At 39.0% G+C, this 25,042-nt stretch overlaps 1 protein-coding gene across 4 annotated transcripts in view; it reads left to right on the top strand.

The window, feature by feature from the left end:
* alk (ALK receptor tyrosine kinase) overlaps positions 1-25,042 on the top strand; it is a 434,911-nt gene that overhangs the window by 146,085 nt on the left and 263,784 nt on the right. The gene's annotated exons all lie outside the window — the stretch shown is intronic.

Below are 25,042 nucleotides of genomic sequence, written 5' to 3'. Positions count from 1 at the left end.
TTCCTAAACACTGAAACTGGTTTTGAATACAGATGATCTCTGGAGGAGATCCTGGTTATGGACTAAAAATGATTAATATAGCTGAAATAACAAGATATATTTCGGGGTTTTAAAAGTTGTAGGCAGACATTTACATCCACTCATGAACTTAATGAAGTTCCAGAGTAGAATGGGTGTACAACATTAATAAATATTAAAGGGAAGAAACATGTTCACAAGTTTGAATTTATTTAGGATTTCCTGCAATCCAAACATACATAGAAATACATATCCTCTTGATATAATGTGGTCAGGCCTACTTTAACAAATTGCCCTTCTGCTCGCTGTATTTGAGGTTCTCAACAACCTCCTGGCAGAATATGTGACCACCCTTTTTGGTAAAAAGATTAAATTTCCTAAACGAATTGATTTCCTGGCACAATGTTTAAAAAGGCCTGAGTAGAATCTTAATGTCCCACCTTATTTATTCATACAGAAGCCAGTTATGATGCTTGTTTGCATTCATTAACCTAATAGGACATAAAACTTCCTCCCTACTGGAAAAAAAAAAAAAAAAAAAAACGTACTCCCTCAAGTCCATTATTCTTTCCTCTTTGTGCGACGAACCAGACAGTACCACTGACAGCAAAACAGCCCCACCCCTTATTGCCGCCACATTTTCTATTGTGCCCTTTAATGTCAATTTCTTCTTATTGTGGTCAGATAGCTCAATGTTTCTCATCTGAACCTGAAACACTTCTCCAGAAGACAACAGGGTTCACAATAAAAGGGTTGCTTTGTGGAAGCCAGGTATCAGGGACGACCAAAGATTTGGTTTTTCCTCAGCAGCCTTTTTGAACATGTCTTGAAACATGTTTCCCTTTGGCCCAGTTTATGCATGTCAGTCCAGCTCTACACAGAGGAAGGAATATGATAAAGTGCTTTGATAATTGAAATGAGACAGTCTATCGAGTTAAAGAGAGAGGCCTGGTAAGTTAAGAACTACAAAGATGAGAGAAAACATTGTCACTTTGTTTCTTCGCATTTAATCGGGCCACATTACATTGGCTACACACCTCTGCTATGTTGTTTCTACAAAGTGATGACTGAGACCAGAGCTAACACAGACAAGAAAGATAGCACTAATGCTCACGGTTTGCTGAAATATTTTCTGACTTGTGTCTAAGTGGAAAAAGGAAAGAATAAAAAAATTTCTTCTTTCAACAGAGCAGAGGCATTTATCATAAATAAATGATGGCAAAATGTCGCTTCAGGTAATAGAAAACAGCAGAAAATCTGTACAACAGAAGGAAGCAGAAATTATCCTAGAGTTTACCTGAAGTTGGTTTAATGTTTCTGGAGCTTTTCGTTCTCTCCAACAGATATTCCTGAAAGTGTCCTTTGTGCATCAATTTGCTCTTTTAAACCACTTAAAGTTGCAGGATAATATAAGTTGCAAACTGTAGAAGGTCTTTATGGCGGATTGGTTTTTTAGTGCAGGTTTTGGGAAGAACCAAAGACTCCAGAACCTCAATGGTAGCCAAATGTATTATTTCAGAGACCAGATTTGATGCGTCATGGATAATTTTCTTCTATGTTGCACCCAAGTGAGTCAATCTTCCTCTTTTTAGGATTCCAACCACTTGAAATACACCAATATCTCACACAATGAAACAGTTCCACACCATGAAGCTACCACCATCATGGTTTACACTTGAAATGCTAATGGCCTCATCCTGGCTTTTTCAAATATACTTCTTGTTATCAAGTTCAGTTGTTGTCTTGTCTGACCTCAAGCTCTTTTCTTCAGCAGACATGTAACCTGGTCCTATGGGTATTTCATGATTTCAGTTCATAGTACCAATTTGGAGCAGAAGCTACTTTTTTTAGGTTTAAAGTACTAGCAGTCCTACTTGAGTAGCTCTTATTTGCAAGAAGAATACTATAGGACAATAAAAGAATGCATAAGAATGGTTGCCTTTTCAAGCTGTAACTGATTGCTAAATTTGCTTTGCACAGGAATGTGGCTTTTTATTTAGCCTTTTTACAATTTGCAGCAACTCATTGACTATTTGATTTGTAAAATAAGGTCTCTGTATCTGAAGCAAAATACTTGATATAGATTTTGTCAAGTTTCGAAGCAGGTTAATCTCACTGAACCTTTTCTGCTCAAAGATGACTGAAGCTCAGGAGACGATAAAGATCCAACCTGTTCTTATGCTGGTGTTTGCCCGCCAACACCGTGAGTGCATAAAGTTTGCAAAGTTCCCTTCTAAAATGTACTGTCAGTACGGAATGTAAGAATAGTTTCTTTGGTCTATTTCTCCATGCATGTTTGGGTACAACATCATTTATTCTGCACTGCCAACTTCCCTATCTTTACTCCAGCTCAAATTTATGGCTTTAACATTTCACTCTTGACTATTCTGTTACTGAACAATATCACAGAAGATAATTTGAGAAACCAACCAGACTCTTACGATGAAAAAAAACCAAAAACATTCAAGCCTAAAGGATTGTCAGACCAGCGTTTTTTATTTTTAGTTTTTATTAACAATGGCTGAAACAACATTTTTGAAAAAGAAAAGCTAAGAAGTAAAACAAAGCTTTGCTCTTTTATGTGGCTCCAGGCAGCTCTTAAAAAAAAAAATCTTTCTTCCTGACATCACTCATCCCATTGTTTTGGTGTCCACACAATATGCTCAGCAATAAACTGCAGATCAACAGCTGCTAGCAGAAAGTAGGATAATGGATCATTTTGAAGCTTAATTTGTACAAAACAGGAGCTAATTTGACAGAGTATATGAAATTAAATTCAGATGCTCGTGTACACACTGTTCATACCCGGCCCTTGCTCTATGCTGCACTGCAATGCTTGTGATAGTAAGAATGGCCACCGATAATGGCAGATAAACATCAGGTTGTTTCTTTGTCATTAGCACAGGTGCATCAAGAGAACAATCTTGAGCTTGTACGCAGTGTGTGGAGGAGAGTGCGAGCAGCGTCTACACGGGTGTGATTGACAGCGCTTTAACCATCTTCCTCTGCTGGGAAGGTTCACCAGCCTTCCATGTTTTCTCTGTTTCCAGACTGGATTTCAATGTGGTCCAGTTTGTAACCATTTTCATAGAAAGGTGTGAATGACATTCATTTTGTTTTTAAATTTCTTCGGTTGAAATAATTTGAAATCTGTCTTTTGTACTCAATAGGTCATCTTTGTCTGATATTAAAAAATGACTTTCATCTGTGACAAGAGCAAAAACAGTGAACATCTATAACACAGTAAATCCTTATGTGCTTTAATATTTCCTGTATGACACCAGTAGACAGATTAATAAAGCAAATCCTTCACTGTTTGCAATACCCTGCTCAGTTTATGGGGCCGTTACATCAGCTCTGTGACTGCAGCTTTTTAGACTTAAAGAAAAGTATTCCTTGTTCACTTCATGTCACTGCCATTTTTTATTTCAGTTACAAATGAAGTTGCAGAACCTTTTACAAACTCTTTACAGAAAATCGTTTTTTTCCTTCTGTTTAGGTTTTTTGCTGAAGAATTATTATATTTATGTCTCAGAGACTTCATAAAAACTTTCTCCCCTCCCCAACCAAGTGAGGATGAATAAAGACATTCCTCAGGCACCCGAATACCAGTCACTTTTGGTACTTTAGAATTTTTCTTTTATGTGTCAAAATACATTTAAACATGTACTTTTACAATAAGGTAAAACAAATATGAGCACGGACTGGCTTGGACCTGTAGGCTGTCATGCTGTGGCATATATCACTAGCAGTATTTTATTGAAAAATTGATGCACTAGATGGTGGATTGCCTTGCCAGAAAATTCGTAGTGAATCATCACTCAGGGCTGCCTAAAGCCCACTGAAACAGCTGGGTGGGTTGTCCCCTCTGTCCACTGCCTGTCAGGGGAAACACTACTAACCACTGAACACCTGTTTCACACAGTAACCAGTCTATGCCCTGAAGGGAAAACAGTTGAGAGTAACGTTCCCTTACTGTACGCAGAAACTACCAGGTTCTTAAAAGCGAAGAAGAAGGCATTTGGAGAAAGAAGACTGAATAGCTGGGAAGGGACACTGAGGATTGGGAGTGTGGAGGATTGGTTGCTACAGAGAAGAGCAGAAATAGATCATGAAATGAGTTAAAGGAAGAATTAGAATTCTGGTGGGAAACGGGTTGTGACAAATGGGCCTTAAACAAAAGATTAAGCTTACAGATCAGTTGGGATAAGATAGGAGAATAAAATGGGATCCATTGACGCTGGAAAACCTGAAAAAAAAGTGTCTCTTAGGAAAAGCAGATTTCCTTTGATTAATATATTGGAAAGCTATCCATCTATGCCACTCTGAGGGAACTTCATTAAAATCAAAGACAAACTGGAATTTACTGGGACCACACATTGGATCAAACGTGTCGGAGCAGAGAGAAAACGAAGGTTTCAGCCTAAAAATAAGCATTCTTCCTCCTTTTTTCTTTAAACATTCAGATCCACAGGATGGCACAGTTAAAAACTCAATTTTGTCTCTTTTATACTCTGAACAACACAATTTCCAGCATTGAGAAACTCCCCGATTGTATTGCAACAGACTATTTGCAGAATGAGTGTTTGCAATCTTCACAAAGTGCAGCTGCTCCGTATCATGTTTTGACACGGGTCGCGGTGCAGAATTTTTGTCTGACACTTGCACTTGGGTGAATAGCGCCAGATTGTGCCACATCAAACATCAACAGCACTTGGAAAACCTCAGAAAGGCCCCTTCACTGTGAACATGCGGAATCTGTGTTGAGTTCACTCTCTGCTTACATGGGAGCTATGTGAATAGCCACGATGATGGTGTTTAGGAGAAACACAATAATGAGGGGAAACTGGGGCACAATGGTGGCAACTGTGCCCGCCATGCAGCTCGGGATCACAGCTTCACAGCTCTTCTGCAGATTGCAGAAGAGCTGTGAAGAGTCAGATTGGTGAAGAAGAAAAAGAAGAAGAAGACGTTTCACCTTCTGAGTTTTACAAAGGATTTACACTCCACTACAGAGCCTGTGGACTCTGCCTATGCTCTGCATCAAAAGGCATTCACACAGTGAAAGGTGGGCCTGGGGAGAGCTGCAGCAGGTTTCCACATCTAGTCGAGCAAACGCTGCAGCAGGAGTTCACAAAGTTGTTCCCATAGTGCTACAGAGAAATTTATTCTATCCCTGTTTGCAACTCGCTCCTGTTAAATTGAAAAAAGGGAATATAAATCTAACTAGTGGAAACTGTGTAACGCATCTCCTTTCACATTTTAAAACTCTCTGTGTGAGATGTTGCTTGCCCTCAATTTATTTGCATTGAAACAGAATATAAATCAGACAAACTGATTTTTCATCAAGTATAGTTGATTAATTGTTTTCATCTCACTAGGTTCCAACATAGGAGCACATATAGGAATGCATTTAATTTCCCAGGAAGTCATTGGCAACTGCTGAGATTCTCATTTGCACAATTTCCTGTAATTGCTTTTCTTGTTTTCTTTACATTTTCTATAGTTGCTTAAAGTCCTGTGTGGTCTGCTCCCTTGCATATCCTGACATGTTGCCAGACTATTGGATAGAATACAATAGCTATTCATTCACACATTTACTCCAATAAGGTCAGTTCATGATCTTCAGTCTAATTACAGGCATGTTTGTAGTGTGTTAAAGTAAACTGATTTTCCCATGTAGGCAGTTAGAAAACTTTCACAGTAGGGCTGTGTAATAATATCAATTTTGCGATATATATCGATATTTTCTTTCCTAGAAAAAAAATTGATGTTCATCCACAAGTATCATAACATCCAACTGTCACCTTGCTCACTCACTGCTTGCTTCACCCGGAGACTGATTAGGTCATCAGGCTTAGAGTGGATTCCTTCAGATGTTAAGTGTGAAGGTTAAAAAGGTATCAAACTATTCAGAGCAGGGTACTTGGTGCTCTATATTTACTTTACAAATGCATATAAGCTACAGTTTGTACTGTTTCAATTAAAAGAAACGTGTTTTCTCACCACTTCTTTGATTCATTTTGTCCAGCTGTCGACTTTAAGTCTATGTCCATGTCCAACCAGAGCCAGGTATTGTGCAGTTGGTGCTTTTAATCAGTTTTCAGTTAAATTAATTCAGTCCAACTCAATAGCAGTCACAAAATGTCACCAAAGTTAAAGTCAACTTGGTAATTTTAGATGCCGAGTGAGGTGGTGACAGCCCCATATTTACTTTCATTTGTCATTATCCAGCCGGCTTCCCATCTTGAAGAGGTGATGTGTCGATTAAAGATGATCTGCCCGGTAATCTGGTGAGCAAATTTTTAACAAAAACTTCCAAAGCAGTGGTGTGTGTCACCAATACTTACTCGTACTTGTTGCACTGAAACAAATTCAATCTCTGGACTTTATCCAAGGCTGGTTAACCTCAGTTGACCAACACCGTGTTTAGAACTGGAGACATCAGACACTCTTTTTCTGTGTAACAATCCATAAGGATTGTGTCGAGTTCCCCTCTAGACCTGCGTTGGTTAAGGAATGCTTGCTTGACTAAATTAAAACCCGTGTGCAGAATTATGCTGAATATATTTGTGAATTATGACTGACGGCAGCCGAGAGAGGCGTGCATAGTGGTTCTGTTTTGTGAAAGCTGCTATAGAGTAACTCTCCCAAGTTGTTGCTGATCACTGTTGGTCAGTTGGCTGAAAGGAGGCTCCTATGCTTTGCCCTTGCCTACAAGGACAACAGATTTGTATATATATTTATATTACATAGATATATTTCATATAGCTAAAAATGCAGACAGTCATGTTGACAACTTAAGAAGTAAATGCTTATTCTTTATACTTGTAAATATATATCAAAATATGAGTAAATAATTGTTATAGATTATATTATGTAAACTGCAATAACCAGAAATAGGAATAACTGTTGCTCTCCTATTTGAAATGATCCGGTAGGATCTTATTTTACGTTTTTTATTCTTGTGGTAGTTACGTAATCTTGTGAAACACGTCCACTCATTCCTATGATACTGAGGATACTGGGTGTTTTAGCTGAGTAAAACACCCATTGCTGTGTTATAAGTAAAGCCTTTAGGAGCCCATATCTTTGAGAATGAGTTGAATACTTTTAATAGAGCCTGGATTCTCTTAACCCTAGGTGGTCATTTTCTCTGCTACTCCCATCAAAAACACAACAATGACTTTAGTTTGCATGCTCGTCATGTCTCACCCTGAAGGATTCTGTTGATCCACACATTTCCTGCTCTGACACTGCCGTGAAGGCTTGACACATGCAGATTCTTGGAAGAGATGTGCTTTCGCCCAGCAAGATAACGCCGAGGGAGTGACGGGAGGAAAAATAAGCATAGCCCCACGGAAGGACATCCGGGTGTTTCATTAGCCCTCGGTTGACCCGCCTGAGTTGTGGCTCTGCATCCAAAGTTAGTGCAGCGTGAAGCTCAGAGTTGCCCCCAGAAAAACAACAGCAAAAGAGAAGGACAAAGCTAGTGAGTTAGGCATGGACGGGTTTTAAAACTAACAATTTCAGGATTAGAAAAGAGATGAATTGATTTTGAGTTTCTGTGTTATGTGTCCGATGCTAACTTAGTCTTTATAGATAGCTAGACTTTTTGCACAAAGTACATAAAAGTGGCAGTTTATCTCCATAACAAAAATTCTTCACAAAGCCCTCAAAGGAGAAACGGGATTTAATATTTAGTTTAAACCTCGGAGACTGCTATTGTCAAATTACAAAAATAGAACCAAAGTTTTTTTGTTGACAGTTGGAACTGTTTACACTGCTGAGTAAAGCCTCCTCAAGCAAATTATTTTCATTTATTTTCCCTTTAAAAATCTTGCCTTAACAGAAACTTTTTGTGGAGTATTGCTTTTAAATGACTTTAAGGACAGTCCACACTGGAAGGATTCTTGAGTATCGATGTCCAGCCCTTTACCCTTTCTCGGTCATTCTACGGCCAGATTCAATGCAGAACTAATTATTTTCCTGCCTGGTAGTTCATGAAGTTTAAAGCCAAAGTCATGGGATGAGTTGGTGGAAGACTGGAATACAGGCAAGAATATTTTTTAATAAATGTGATTTACAAGTCACAGCAATAAAAAAGTTCATGCAAAGAGGACAGAAGTAGGTGGAACTGAGCAGAATGCTAACAAGCATGACAGCAAGGTGATCTGACAATAACAGAAATAACTTAAGAAATATTTGTAAACAAATGGGGAATGATTGTTACAGGTGAGGCTAATTCAAGAATGCGCAGCAGCTGAGGGAGAGGGGGGGGAAGTATTGGCTGGAGAATGGCACTAAATTAATTTACAAAGAGGTGGGAAAACTAACAACAAAACTTAATAAGATGACAATAAGTTGATTAGAATGTAAAACACAAGGACAAGATGGCTTACCACTTACCACTAGAATAGTTAACATGTTCTTCTCTGCATCCCATGCATTTCTCCCTGTTCTTAAAACTGTCTACTGAAGCACATCAGTTCAATCTGGATGTTGCAGAGCATTTGTTTACACGTACCCCGTCACCAACCCAAGCCCCGACGTGACAGCTGACCTCAAAAATGACGGCTCCCATCCCTTTCCCACTTTGACTCCTCCCTGGCTCGTGGGCCGCGCTGGCAGCTGTCAGGCACAGAGCGGCATGCGACCAGGCATCAGACGTCCTGGCATTTTGCCCCTCTGTCTGTGACAAGCGGCTGACTGACAATGGCTGCCAGGCTGACAGCCCTTTCAGCCGGCGTCCCCGTGTCCCGGGTTCCAAATGTTATCATTACAGCGGGGGGACGAGTATCATCATTTTCTCCTCGCCGAACATGGAAGCACTCCCAGCGAAAGTGGCTGCGGTGCAGCGGCAGTCAGCGTTGTGTGAATGACAAGATATTATGGCAGCTGTAGTGACAATGGTTCATGCACACCAGGGGCCATAAAAGTAATTCATTTGCTGTCTCCCTCTGTTTCGACGACAAATCTACAATTATGGCTCAACCTTCGATGCCCTTTAGTCGGGGGGAAACGGGCTCCTGCCTGGGGATGGATTTTGCTGTCACAAAAAGGGAGGGAAAAGAATGTTAAAATCCAAGGGTGGCAGAAAGTGGGAAGAATAATGACCAGGAAAACCTTTAAGAGGAATTACAGAGGGCAACTCCTGTACCAGCCAATCAGAAATGAAGCCAGTCATCAAGAGGGTCTTAATCACTTAGCTTGGTGCCAAAACCTGAAATATTAGTTTGGACCACCGGTAAGGATTTTTTGGGGGGAAAAAAGCCTTAAAGCAAATGTATATTTTATTGTAGCTGAGTAATTTCAATAATTTCATCATTACTTTATAGTGCAGTAAATTCATTTATTCTATGACTTATTATACGTTTTTCCAGAAGTGCAAAAATCTAAAAGCAGATGGCATTTTATTATAAATATAAATGTGATAAAAATGGACCTAGGTGACTCAGAAAGAAAGGCAAAACTTAATAAGATGATAATAAGTTGATTAGAATGTAAAACACAAGGACAAGATGGCTTACCATCTATAAGTGGTGATAGTAGCGAGCAGACAATCAAAGGAAAAGCTCTGCAAAGGCCCACCGTCCCCACCAAACAAAGCAGTTCATCGAAGAGTCTCTACCCTGGCTCCGGATTAATAACAAAGGGAGGAGGGACAACATCTCTGATTACTGTTTCTCATACCCTCCACTCTAGTTATTCAGTTTGGTCTCGTGGGTGGGAGTTACAGAACAAAGTACCGATGTCCATGATTACCTGCTTTCAATATGCTCCCCTCTCCATTGTGCTGTAGCTGCACAGGCCCAGCCGTCAATCACCGCTGGTGAATAGCTGAACACCTTTCCCTTTGTTGGAGGTAACCGGATGAAAAGCACCACCCGGGGAGAGGTTCTAAGCTTCTTGTTTAAGATAAGACTGGACACTTTATGTGCAGAATTAATATGGTTTGGTCGGCTTATAAATCTTGTCAATCAGACAACGGCAGGGAAAGGACACTTGTCACTCCGGGTCTGTTTACGCTCGGTGAATTATTGCTCCACTGGCTTGCTCACGCACAGATAAACCTACAAATATGCATGTACACACCCAGATACTTAAGCCGTCACCGACTTTGAGTGACATTCACACATCTATGCTTGCATGCTCGGTTCTTCATTCCTTACTCCTACTCCAAAGCTCGTCACACAGTTGGGTTGTTTGCGATGAGCAGAAGGAAAGGCAAAGAGAAAAAAAAAAAGATGAAAAATGAGCCAAATCGTGTCAGACCGCTGGCAGCCCCCATCAAATGCATCAATGGGTCCAAGGTGTGCAAGGACAGGGTGCAGGTTTTATGACTACTGCTGAACATAAATACAAGCTGAGAATGTGAAATGGAAATATGTCTGTGGGGCAGGAAAAGGGAAAAAAGATGCACATTTTGCAGAAAATAAATGTAAATGTCAGCCAAAGTCAAACTGGGTTCTATCAGGTATTTTATCTGAGTCTAAAACTTGCACCGGATAATATTCCTTGAAGAAGGAACCCATCCCACCCTACAGTACCCAGACATCACATACTATACAAGCATGACTGGCTTAACCTGCCTGAGTTCCTAGCTAATCCTCTCCATTCCATCCCACGCTCCCTGTGCAATGTGAAGTGTTGCCTCTGGTCATAATACTGAATCAAATAAGTATGTTGACTCAGGATTATGCAAAGCTTACAAGCTAAAACTGACATAATGGTTTTTTTGAACAAACGATTTTTACATTTCTTTACATAGACTATTCCAAGAAGTGAAGTTGCTTGCGTTTTATTACTTTGGGCCAGTAAAATTCACTTTTACGGTGGTTCTGTGGAATACTTATGGGCACTCAGTGTCTTTGTGCTTTTGGGACTGAGGGCAGGTGACGATGCTTACTGGAAAATGAAATTAGCATCTCCTTAATGCAGAGGTAAGCATGAAGTGACAGATGTTCTGATATTTAACTTCAGAAAACACAGTGGACCAACTCCAGCAGATGACATGTGTCCACGAATCACCACTGATTGTCCAAACTTCTCACTGGACTTCAAGCAGATGTTTCTAACATTGTTTTATTTTCAGGAGCGAATGAACACAAATAGTGTGACAGTATTAGACCTTAAACACTCCAGCTGCAGTCTGCATCTTGTCAATTTCCCTCTTCTCTTGAAAGAATGTTGCTTTGAAATCCCCCAATGGCTACGGTTTTTCTGTTTTTCTGTGCATTTTTGCTTCCACATCTCTTTTTCACTCAACTCCAATTGTTGTGCTTGGATGCAGCACTCTTAACAGCCAGTTTCTCTTGTAATGATGCTGTCTGTGTTACGATGCTTGTTTATAATATGAGTGACAGTCTACTGGACAACTGGGAAGTCAGTGGTCCTCTCCAAAATTGACAAGTCTACAGAGGGTAAGATACTAAATGCTCATAAATACCAGACACAAGCCCAAATCATGCAAGTTGAACTATCTATTTGAAACACAAGAGACTCAAATTGAAATGTGAAAATATGAACCATATTCGTTAGAACTGGTTTGTCATCTGTGGTGTTTACATTAAAACTGAACTGCAGAGCTCCTGTTCATCTGGCTATGTTTAGGACTGTTACACTCGCGCACAGCCCAGGCGTGTAGCTGCTCACTGTTTGGCATCAATTTTCAGATATTGATCTGAGAGGGATACCCTTGGGCAAGGTGATTTTCACACTTTTCTCCTGCCACCTCCCCGACTCCCCAAATCTCATCCCACAGTCACTTTCACTTCACTCTGGGGATGAGGAGGAATCCCTCAAGATTTCTCTGTGACTGCCTGTCAGTATTGCTATTGTCAGTGTTGCATTGATGCATTAGGTCACTCTTCATTCGTCTCATACACCTGAGACGAATGCACCCGTACCTAATCTCTCTGTCATCCATACACACACTCGCACCGTTGTATATACATCCTCCATCAAAGGTAATTTTCTTCTGTAAATAACTACATTCATGGCCTGTGGGTCATTATTGATCAAAGGATCTCCTTCACTCCTTGGTTTCATTCAGCCATTTCTTTTTTAAGAGAACATCTGCAGTGGCTATCAGGAACTATAAGGGATTGAAAACAAGACAACTGGTTGATAGTATGCATTTTATTCAGAGATGTTTTCCAGTTTTCCGCCACATATTTGTCAAAATTATCCTAAAATGTGATATTAGATCACTCAAAAAGAATGTCATTGATTTGGCTGTAAAAACATGGGTTCTTATAGTAATTGCACAACAAATACGTCAAATATTGTCCACGGGATCTTTGGGATGCAGCACCAGCTACCTGCACAACCCTGCCAGGATGAGCGTGTTCAACAGGATGGATACACGGACAAAGATATGATAGAAATTCAGACAATTTTTGCTTTTTGAGCACATCTTTTTACAAGGTAGGTTAAAGGTCAAACTTGGTGAAAGCAAAACGATGTGTAAAAAAAAACTACATATAGGAATTAATAAAGGAGGAGGAAATAGTTTTATTCAGTCCCGTTTGAAGCTGAGTGTCTTGCTGAAACCCACACTATGTGAGTATAGTTCTCAAATATGAAACACCCTCATTCAATTTCTGTAAATTAAAAAAATCCTCTGGCCTGTGTAACGGAGCGAGATCGGCTTTAAGCATAACCATGGAAACCAATCATGTGGCGATGCTGTTTATAGACTACTTGGTATGTTTATGACACTACAGCTCCTTCATCTATTCTGAACAATTACCGAAAATTCATGTTTTCAACTGAATTGGATCTTGAGGAAAATTTGTTCAAGTCAGCCACATGTTATGACAGACATTGCAGGTGTTTACAAGAGTCTACCAGATTTCAGTATCGGACTGTATTAAGGAATCCTGCTCACGTCTGGTGACACATATTTCGGTCTAAACCTCTACTCTCCCAGCAGCCAGGTGCCTTTAATTGATATGTTGTTGATGATAGGTTTGTAGACAGGACCGTGATAGATCTACAGCGTGACATGGGGCGAGCATGATGATGGTCAAACTCTCTGAATCTGGAGAGCATCAGGTGGCAGAGAAACACAAACCAACCACTGGAAGGCATTTAATGTGTTTTCATTTTGTTGTTGGAGGGAAAAATAACCAGCAGATGCTTTTCTCTTTGTGTGCAAATATAGAGTAAGACAGCACATATGCAGACCGATGTAGGCAGGGTAATTATGTTTCACCTGCATGATTTTCTCTGATGAGTAATTGCAAACAAAAGCTGGCGTCCAGGTGGAGAAGAGTAGCAATGTGAATTGCAGGAAGCCATTTAGTAAAAAGTATATCATGAGTATATTTGTATAGGTCAGAATAGTTTCCTTCTTTCTGGCCTTCCTGGCTAATTTTCTCAAACTAAATCAATTAAATCTTCAAACTATTACAACTCTATGTGTTCTTGCTTGAACAACAAGCCAGTTCATCACATACATACAGTCCAAAGCTCCTCCAGAAGACTGCTTACCAAAAACATCTTCTCGTCTTCAAATCACCCCAGGTTCTCATAAGTGAAAAATGACATAGTTCCAATATATAAATAAACTGATGGTAGCTTCGTTCCCTTGCTCTAGACCCCTGCAGTCCTTAAATCAAGGTCTTCTAACAATCCCTAATCAGGACTCAGGTTTGTGATTTCATTGTATAAAGTTGTGAAACTATCTTTGAACAATTGGATTACTTATTGTGATTCCAAACATGCCTATAGACTTCCTTAAATAATATTTTATTTTTGTGTTTCTCTCGAGTATCTTTCAGACTGCTTCCCTTTGTGCTGAATTCTTGATTCTTGCCGTTTGATGTCTCTTGTCTTGTTTTGTATCGAAAGCAATTTATGTTCTAACTTATGTTTTGAAAATGCTGTAGAAATTTGCCCTTGCTTTGTTGCTTGAGCTCATCTCAATCAGTCAACCAGCCAGAGACTGGTAACCATCCCTAGTCCATCAAAGACACAGAAACTCACAGGACACACATTGTCTCAAGCCAACTTAGGGTAGTAGTTTAAATCCAACATGCATCTCTTTGGATTCCTGAATGAAACTGAAGAACTCAAAGAAAACTCATGCATAAACGAGGAGAACATGCAATCTCAACACAGTGACCCCGGCCTTCTTGCTGCAGGGAAGCAGTGCCGTACTGCTGTCGGCCCCCAAATCCTTTCGGTGAATCCTCCCATGAGAGCTTCCACATCTACATTCATTCAGAATTAATACGAAAATCTTTTGTGTTACAGGAAGTGAGGTTGATCAATAGCAGAGAGTGTGCAAGAGAAAAACCTGCACAAATGAAAAGGATCTTCTTCTTCACTTCAATCCTCTTGGAATGTTTTTGCAGAACACAATGCATTCAGAGATCACTACAGAAGAGTAAAAATCAAAACAAAACGAATAACTTCCAGGGTTGCAGCAGCAATAATATTCCTGCTGGAGAAATGTATAGCATAGTAATTGAATTAGTTCTGCTATGCTAATTGCATTTTTCCTCAAATTAGTCATGGTTTTTATTGCATAACCATACATAGTTTTCAGGAAACATGTTTGAAATTGACAACTTAAAATGACTAATAAACCCACTGTAGCTCAAAAGCACAAAGATTGATTGCAGTAAGTAAAATAAAACCCATAGAAAAAGTCTTATTCCCTTGTATTTTTAAATTTCCAATTACTGAAATAAGGCTTTTTAATTATGGGGTTTCAATCAGAATATAAATTCTTGGCACACCTAGTTGAAGTTTATTAGAGTGTTTTGTCTGCAGGTGTTATTCAAGGGGAAAGCTGATGGCTAATAAACATTAAAGCACATGCAAAGAGCTTGCTTTAAATATAGAAATGAGTGGGTATGTAAACCTGTCCATCATTATCTGAACCTCTGACAGTAATTAGGTAGACGCTTCAGAGATTTTAAGTATCTGGAATAAAAAACACTTCATTGTCACTTGACTTACATTTAGGTCTAGCTCTTTAGTTTGCTGGAACATTTCATGACTTTGTCCTTGGAATATCGGAGACTTTGAGGATGTTAAAAGCCTACGTACTCCAGTGTTCCGAGCTTCAAGTGTTTAATGTAGTCTGAACTCAGGAAATTCTGGGACATTAACAATGGTCATAAATTAGTTTTCTGAAACTGCAGGACGAAATAACTTGTTTATAATAAGCAGCAACAGGGGATACAAAATGGTACTTGAAAGGAAAATTACTGTATATTTACTTACACAGAAAACAAAATATCACTCCATAGGAGACCTGTTTGGAAGGCAATCTTCTGCTGCATCCACTTAATATTTCCACTTCTTGGTCTTCATTTAGCAATATATATCAGGAGAAAAATTAATGCCAGAAAAAAAGTTTATTTATTGGTGTTTTCACACCAGATAATCTGGTAGACTGTTCGATTGGGGATTTTACAATAATTAGACACAAATACAGACAGAGGCTTGGAGGATTAACAGTGTTTAACAACTAAGTTCTTGCAAGAAAGTAAGTAGTTTTATTACATTTCTACTATTAGCGTGCAACTTCAAGGAACCTGGGAAATTTAGGCCAAAGGTGCAATTGACCACTCCTCCCGACCCCACTAAGGGAAAAGGGTGTAAAGAAAATGGATGGATGGATGGATGGATGGATGGATGGATGGGTGCAATCGACCATGGATAGTTGAGTAATGAAATGACACTGTTTCAGCAACCTTTAGTCTTCAACAGCTGATGGAACCACATGAATCTGAAGTTGAATTTGATGACCTTTGCCAGGCTCTAAAGTATTTAGTTACAACTGCAAAGGATGTTTAAAATTTCAAAGTACATAAAAAGAAGACCTATAAAGCCTGATGTGAGCATTAAATATTCAGAGCCATTTTATATGGGCCGTTGCACTATAGAACCATGTACTAGGATTTAACAAATCATAAAAAATGAAATCCACAGAGACACTGTAGAGGAAGAGCTGGATAACCTGAACCAGCCGGTTTGTATTCGCAAACGTTCTCTAACACAGAATCTCTAGACAATTTTAAAACAAAATCTGCAAGAATAAACCTAGGCTGCTTCGAAATAGTTAAAATAAACAAAAAACACTTTGAGGGAGCAAGAGAAGCCTGGTAGCCCACCAGGCTTATAATACGCTGTGGGAAAAACAAGGTTATGTTAAGTGGTTTTAACATCAACAGACAATAATAGCAAACTTAGATCATAGGTGCAGGCAGTAAAAGGTGGAAAGTATTAGATCAAGCCAAAAATGTTTTCTATGTATGTTTGAAGTTCATGTGATTCGGTATTGTCTTTTTATCCCAGTTCTGTCACAATACCAGAAATGTAGCATTATTGCTTTTCTGATTCAAAAAGTCTGTGAACCATAAGAGAAAATGCACTTACCAAACTATTGAAACTACAGAGAAAAGAATTTCTGCAGATAAAGAAGCCGGTATCTGGGCTAAAACCTCCATGATTAAAAACTCAGAGTTTCTGCTTGTTTGCATCACATTTAGCTCTGACTTGTGAGGGTTTTTTTAAACAATGCCTGATCTTTTGAGTTAGAAAATGAAATATTTTCATCTAGCTTATAAAGAGGCTATGATGTCTCGCTTTAAAACCATCTGTTAGTACCCAGTAGATTGTCCACACCAGATTCCTAATAACAGTAAAGCTAATTGAGATGGGCTGTAAATAAAACAGTGACGTAGTGTTTGTAGATAATTAATGTAGCCACAAAAGCACCAAAATCTTTATGAAATCCTGTAGCTCTCTCTCTCTCTCTCTCTCTCTCTCTGTGCTTATTTTGAGCTGCAAGCGGAGGCAGTGAGACTCTGCATGAAATGACAGCTCAAGAATATATTACTCATCCAAGCTGTGCTTTTAAACAGAAGCATGCCTTAACCAATTGTATTGATTCACGAGGAAAAGACTCAGTTTTTACCCAGACACTTATCCTATAAATATATTCATATTTTTGCAGTTATTATTGTCTTATTATTGGAAAGCTTGTAGCGCCGAGGAATCTTTACAGCGTCACACAATCTTTATGCTAAATGCTTATTTTTGCATGCTTTTGATTAAAGTAGTGCAAAAAAGGCTTAACAGTGGTGAATTCTCTGATCAGTCAAACATTGCATCAGGCTTGCAAGGTTCTCTCTAAAACCTACTCTGCTCAAATGTTTTTCAGTTGGAAACTAAAATCAACACAAAGCATGTTAAGTGGTTTTAAAACGCGGCAGCACGACCACTTACACAACTCTGCCGAAGAAATGTCAAGGGACAAACTGTTAACAAGCTGTGGAGATGATTTACTAGCTGCGGCTTGCCCTGCAGTAGAGGAGTGGAATGGCACAGAATAAAGAGCAGCTGCATGTGTGAAGAGGTAGCTGGATGGACTGACTACCGCACAAAAAGGGATAATGTGTGTGTTTGTGTGCGACTGTGGAGACTGGAGAGGGTTCAAACAAGCAGATAGTGGCGAAAACAGTGGAGAGGGGAAATGGCAGGTCAGGAGCCGGGCTGGATTTATGGAGTACTGTTTCAGTTTTTAAAAGCTTTCCTGCGTCACATTAACTCCAGTGATTACAGGGGCAGTGGTAAATCATGTCCACTTTTTATGCAGCTGCAACTCTTTCTGGTTGGATTGTGGGGGGGAAAACATGTGGCACAGCTGTTGCCAAAATTTGAGGGGCTGAGCACAAAATGAGTGTACGTGTGTTATTGTGTGTTGCAGTAATTGATTTGCAGTGCAGGGAGGCTGGCAGAGTCTGGCTTTTCAGCTCAGAGGAGTTCTGATTGTCTCCTTTTCAATAATATTTTCTTTCTTGATCTGTGACTCGCGGAGACATCATCGAAGTCATAGCTGTCTATTGAAAGAATGCCTTTGCCAGCGTGTTTGAAAATCTTTCCTTCATTCTATAATTTAGTTTTCACTGAGATGTGCTCGACATTAGTGAGAATGGAAGAGGTGATCCTCTCAAACTGTTGCCACGTAGCAGGAGAAAGAGATGTAAGTCTAGTTCAGACAGGGAACTGAGAACGTCATTATATTTTCCAGCCTCTTCCAAGCCGTTGTCTAAGTGAACAGAGCTTGATTAAGAGTTTAAACACTGATGCCCAAAGCAGAGTATCAAAAGGAGTTCATTTTTTTTCCCAAATCTTTGCAGAAGAATAGCCAAGTAAGAATTAGAGATGCACCGATCTGATATTAATACCTTTATCAATCCTAATGTTGAAAAAATTCTAGGTTAGGTATCAGCAGCAATGTGCCCGATCCATATGGGCAGATCTATTCAGTCTAATTCTATGCTTTGTGCTCTGAGAGGCATCATGTTATTACATTATTTATGTTACATTGCACTTTCTAAACCATTTGAGGTTTGTGGAAATTCATTTTTACATGTTTGACAAAGGTAGTCAACCTATTATTTCTGTCAGTCTTGGTTTCTTTATTATTATTTACATCGGTTGTTATACTGCTAATTGCGTTGACTGAACAAATCAAACTTGTGTTGATTTTGCATGTTTGACCAAGCTCGTGAAGCTATTGGTGTATTTAAGTGTGCTAATGCAAGATTAATAAGATTTATAAGAATAAATAATATTATTTATTTTCTATTTTTTTGTCTTTAGGATCTTACATTAGGGATTAACGTGATTAGTGTTTTTTGTACAGCAGTCTCCATGGATGTTCCACAGAGAAAATACATGGAGATTTTCATGTATCCTATAGTGCCCTATAAGCTTTGTTACAAGGGCACTCAGCAATTCAAATTCTGAAATGAGTTACGCAGAGCACCTTTAGCCTTCCTGTTTTCTGCTTTATGTCTTTCTCTCACTTTGAGCCTGAATAAACTGCAATAGAAAACAGGTGCCTCTTATATAGGTTCTCACGCCATTTATACCTCAGGCTCAGCATTAATACTAAAAATGTCAAACTTTTTGTATTTTTCTTTCAACAGTGTGAACACTAGAGAATACTGTTGTCAGCCCAGTGTGGTTGCGCTTATGTGTATCACAGTCTCTAATCTTAAAAAGATTTGTTTAGGTTTAAAAGTGGTTAACCCGTAGGTCATGGATTACGGCCAATCAAGCAGAAAATCAACTTCTTCCACTCACCAGTAGTGCACGGTGCATGTTTCATTGTAATTGTGGTATTTTCATTTTTTGCACCGCTACAGCTCCCTCTACAATTACTGTCAACCCTCATAAAAACACAAAAGTCTTGAAAGAAATGCTTATTGTGGAGATTCGACGATCCCATGAAGCCACTCTTTACAGCTGTTCTCTAACAGTAAGTCTTGGGAAATGTTTTAGCATTGCTTCATAAAATGGGACTCTATTTCACAACACATCTATACTCCAGGAAAATGTGCAGTCATGGGGTTTTTTAATTAAAGGTTTGCAAACACCCTGATCATCTTAAAATATGAATGACAAAAATGAATCTGTTATGTTTATATTATGTGAATTCATGTCAGTAAGTATGGCACAAGAGATTCAAATAAAAGCTTTCTAAAATGTTCAGTGTGTCCTACTTCCTCAAAGACAAGTTAGATAGTTAATTAATAATACTGGAATAGACTGTTTATTTTCCAAAAGTCTCTAAAGCTCTCATACTTTACTGCAAAGTTTTGTTATAAGGCAGTGTTGGCTTAAGAGTGGTATTTGCTGTTAGAAAACTAAATCTTCCTCTTGCTGCCGACATACACAACTGACTGACGGCTCAGCCAGCGGTATTTGGGGAGAAAAAAGTTTTAACCCACTGGAATAGTGCTGAGGTCCATTTTTCAGGTTTTTAAATGTGTCATTTAATTAAACTGTGGTGTTTTTCTAAATCTGCTATTGGCCAATACCTATACCTGAACATTTTAGATTGCGCAAATAGAAATAGTGTTTCTTCATTTCAATCTACTTTTTATCAGCTTGCAAAAGGCTCTGATGACCCCCCTCCACCCCCAACTATTTTCTATTTCCCCCTAATTCATTCTCTGCATTACAGCAATTAGCTCCTGATGCGATTAAGAATGGTTGGTTTCAACCGTGCTCCACATTAACTGGAAACCAAAAGATATTGATCTTATTCCTCTGACATGCTGTCATGTTGGGAATATGTTGCTGCCACCGCTGGCCTTATTTTGCAATCCTTGCTGTCGATGATGTCTAATGGAGCAGCTGCATTGCCATTGTTCTGCTGGACCCAGAGGAGAACCAGTTGGTCCAGCAATTTGTCAAAATAGTAGCTACTTTAACTGTAATGATGCTGTGAACAAAGGGGTTGCTGACTTCGTTGAAAACTTGGTGACCTGATCATCCTAACTTTGATCTGATGGAGAATCTCTGGGTTAGATGACTGGATGGAGATTGGATGCACTAGTAAAGGCTGCAGTTATATGGGATTGATTAAAATTAATTACTGCACTTACTACCTCAGTTGATGCTATTTTTATCTGAACAATCAATGTCAAAATTTCACTGATATGTTACAGCTCATTGAAAGCCAGACTGTTGTAAAGAGATTCAACATTCTTTGTTTTAGTTTTTTTTTTTTTTGAAAATGAGGTAGAACAAAAAGTATGTTCTGGATTTTTTTTTTTCCCCCAACATGAAATTGATAGTTAAATTACATGACATTTTCCTTTTGATGTTAAAGAACTGACATTCAGAATAAGATTGCTTTTTCCAAATAACAGACCAATGAACAATACATTTGTATTTTTCCCCCTATATTTAATGCTGCATACAGATATTTCCGAGGCAACAGTGACGGTTGAATTGGTACTTTTTCTTTGCGAAAAAGAGAAATACAAAGGTGTTTAATTGACTGTGATGCATGGACATACAGCAGCGCTTAACAGAACCCTCGAAAGATCACAGCAACAGGGTTTTTGAGAGGACTGCACTTGTATTACCTGGCAATAATGTTTGCATTTCATCTGACTCACTGAAGAAAGCCTGGAATGCAGAAAAGCAGATCGATGTTATACAAGATTGAAAAACAAGTTTTTATGTGATTTAAAAAAGTGATGATTGCTTCAAAAGCTGATTTGTAATTTAAAATTAGCACATAATTCTTCAGTGCTGATTTTGTGCTGTAAAGTCATTACAATTCATAAAATTTCAGACATGTTTTCGTTTTGAAGTTCATAATGATCAGCCAGTTAAGAGCTTCTTTACTCATTCAGCAAATAACCTCTTAACTATCCAGCAACAGTATGTGGATTCAGGATTCTACCTCTTCAGAGAGGTAATGCAAAGTAGCCCTGAATTTAAATCAATGTGTTTGTCATCCTTATTTTAGGACTCTGAATACAAAGCAAAACCACATTCACCTACATCTGCGATTACGAAAGTAGTTGGATTTCAGTTATTAAGCTTTTTTATGTGACAAAAAATAAATTGGATAAAATACAGACAATATTCAGTGATTTGAAATAACCATCGAAACTTAACACTACCTCTTTCACACTCTTTGCATTGACTAAGAGCTACACAAGCAACTTCATGGCTGTGTTTGTACTTGAAGGCAGAAGCCATCCATCAGTCCATCAGCTGGAGGAGGCCAGCTCTCTCCCAGACTATCCAATTTAAAATTTAGTAAAAGGCAGCTTTCACTCAGGGTAAGTCAATCACAGGCCACACACACACACAGACACGTAATCATAGCTGTTTCTTCCCTACCAATTTACAGCAGTTGTGCTATCATATGTGTTTTCCCACAATCCAAAGAAATATATGTTCAGAGAAATATACAGAGGTGGAGTGGTTTTATGGGCTGTACATCCATCCATTTTCTGTACACCCTTGTCCCTTTGTGGGGTTGTGTGGGTTGCTGGTGCCCATCTCCAGCTGGCGTGCTGGGTGAGGGGCGGGGTACACCCTGGACAGGTCGCCAGTCTGTTGCAGGGCAACACAGAGACACACAGGACAAACAACCATGCACACACACACTCACACCTAGGGAGAATTTAGACAAACCAATTAACCTGACAGTCATGTTTTTGGACTGTGGGAGGAAGCCGGGGTACCCGGAGGGGGCCCATGCATGCACAGGGAGAGCATGCAGACCCCATGCAGAGGGACCCGGGCTGGGGGTCGAGCCCAGAGCCTTCTTGCTGCAAGGCAACAGCTCTACCAACTGCGCCACTGTGCAGCCCCATGGGCTGTACATCCAAGTAAAAAACCGGTGCGTATCAACAAATTACCAAATTAGCATAAAGTTAATTAATTTCAACAGTCCAATTCAGAAGTTAAACTCATGTGTTATCCAGATTCATTGCACACTGAGTAACTGATTTCAAGCATTTATTTCTGTTAGATTTGATAATTTATGCTTGCAGCTTAGTTTTTTGAAAAATAAAAACATTACACACATGAAGGAGTTTTAATATACAAATATTGGTCTATTGAAAAGTACTTCTATGTACTGAACTTTACAAGCTCCCTGTGGTTTGTTGTGTCTCGTATAACTGCATCAGTGCAGCGTGACATGGAGGTTATCTGTCTGCGACTCTGCCGAGGTTCAATGGATATCACTTCGATGGTGGCCTTCTGTTCGGCTCCATTGTTGGATATGCTGTGTCTCATCTTCTTCTTGAAAATACTTCACTGACTGGGCTTAGGTCAGACCAGTTTGCCAGCCAGTCAAGAACACCAGTAACCACAGCCATTAACCCGGTACTTTGGATTTGTAAAACACACTGGAACAACACCAGCAGATGACATGACTCCCTAATCATTCTATGGCTGTGCTAACGTCGCAAGCAACTTGTTTTCTATTCATTTCTTCTCTACTTCCAGAATCTGAGATGGGATTTCTCAATAAAATGCTAAATTTAGTTCAATCTGAAACAAGGGCTGGAATAACTGAACAGCTGTCCAGTTCTTTTTCACCTTAGCATCTGAAGTCTTCGAATCAGGAACAGTTTTAATGTGACGGCCATGGCATCGACTCCAGCTCCTAGTCCACACCTTGGAAAAACAGTTTGTTCACTTTTTACACTGGCTGTTTTCCTTCCACATAATATTCCATTGAAATATTTTCGATGGAATATTGCAGCACAACACTGTAAAGAGTGAACTTCTTCTGCAATAGCTTTTTTTGCGTTCTTATTCTCCGTATTAAGGATGCATCTGTTGAATCAACAGTGTTCTCCAAAAATGTATTGGTTGCAATACACCATTTATGGATCTGAAGTCTGTCTTATGTTGGTCTTATGTAATGTTCTGTTTCAGATTTTAAATTACATTTATGTAGTAAAATACATTTTAGTTTATATAATTTCTTGATGTATCTGTACTGTATGTAAAAAAAATAAAAAAATAAAATAAAAAATCTTTTTACACCAGTTAATCAGTGACAAATATCATGACTAAGAATCAAAGTTCTCCAGTTCAAAAGTTAATAACTTCATTATTGTGCCATTCAGCCAGGTCTGCTTTAAGCTCGGTAGGTATAACTAGGTCGGGCGGCACCAGCTGAGACTTTGCAAGTGGCTTCATTGTTTGGCTCACAGTTGTCAGGGAGGTTCAGTCACAAAGCCTGCTGTTTTCTAAATGGAGGCAGTGTGTATTTGGATCTATAGGACAGACATCAGATCAATGACTGGGCCCTGATGGCAAACATGTGACGGCGGTGGTGACTAAACAGAATTGGATAATGACCGCTCTTAACAGCCTGTGTTTGCATAAAAATTCACCCAAACCTTAACCTGAAAATGGATTCTAGCTGAGCTTTGGTGCTTGAGCGTCCTCACAAAAATATAATTAACTAACCAAGGTCTGTCAAGATGTGGAATGGTAGTCTGATGACTCATTTTTATATTGTATTCTCACACTCCAATATATTTCCAAGGATTTAAAGGAATATTCTTCTTTTAGGTAGTACATGCTTACATCAATAACCTCTGGTAAAGATCTTAGAAAAGACTGCATGTATAAACCGTATAACCTTGAAAGAGCTGCTGATTTGCAAGCCAGAAAATTATTTACAATTGAAAATTTATCAAAACTGATTTTCTCTTTTGATGCTTTCAGACCAGAGTGAATATTACATAGCTGTTGCTTTTATTACAGTATTTAAATTCATGTGTTTGTCTTTCATTTGTTCAAAGCAATATGGACGTGTTTTACATGCTGACTGCATGCAGAATGAAGCTTTGCAACGTTTACTGCATCAGCAACAGTAAAATAATTTTGATCATTCATCTCGCTTGTTTCCTTCCCATCCATCCGCGACAAACACTCTTAGATGGAGAGAGAGACGTGAGCATCGTTCCCTCGTTCTTCTTTTTCTCTTTTCCGCCCTGGCTCTTGATGCCTTTTTGAGGTGTTCAAAGGTGTCTGCCAAATTTGAGATTGAGGCATAAAAGAACGGTCCACTGGGAGGCACGGAGTCGGGTGGACGGGAAGAAAATGATATTTTTTCTGGAGCAAAGTTGTTCTGTATTTGTTAACATGCTTCACACATTGTCAGTTAAATATGCTATAGTTATGATTAATCATAGTGGTTGAGCCTGATACTTTTGGTGTCCCCCTTCCTCCCAGCTGCTTTGTGCCCTGTCCAGAGTGTGAAATGCTCTTGGGCGGAGCTGCAGCGCTATGCATGACCTCATATAATTGCATATTCTTTGGATATTCTAAATTACAACTAGAGGCAACATTTTGATCAGACTTGAGATGAGCTATAAAACTGCAGCCAAGTGAGCTGACGCATCCATACACATAGACATGTCCGGTCAGCAACTAAATGTGTTGTTTACGAAGTGTGTTTTATAAAACTACGACATGTCCTATAGACCTTTAAATCTCATCAACTGTTTTTAAATAACTATAAAACCTTAACATTTAGTGTAAAACTTGCAGTGGTGGAGAAAGTACTCAAAAAATGTACTTAAGTAAAAGTACAAATACACAGTCAATAATGTACTCAAGTAAAAGTCAAAGTACCATATTAACATTTTACTTAAGCAAAAGTAAAAAAGTACTGGCTTTTAAAAATACTTAAGTATTAAAAGTAAAAGTACTC

Source organism: Poecilia reticulata, chromosome 22 (assembly GCF_904066995.2).
Source record: "Poecilia reticulata chromosome 22, P_reticulata-male-v2, whole genome shotgun sequence".
NCBI lineage: Eukaryota > Metazoa > Chordata > Actinopteri > Cyprinodontiformes > Poeciliidae > Poecilia > Poecilia reticulata.
The sequence above is the reverse complement of the archived record's forward strand: the minus strand, read 5'-3'. Positions and strand labels throughout refer to the sequence as shown.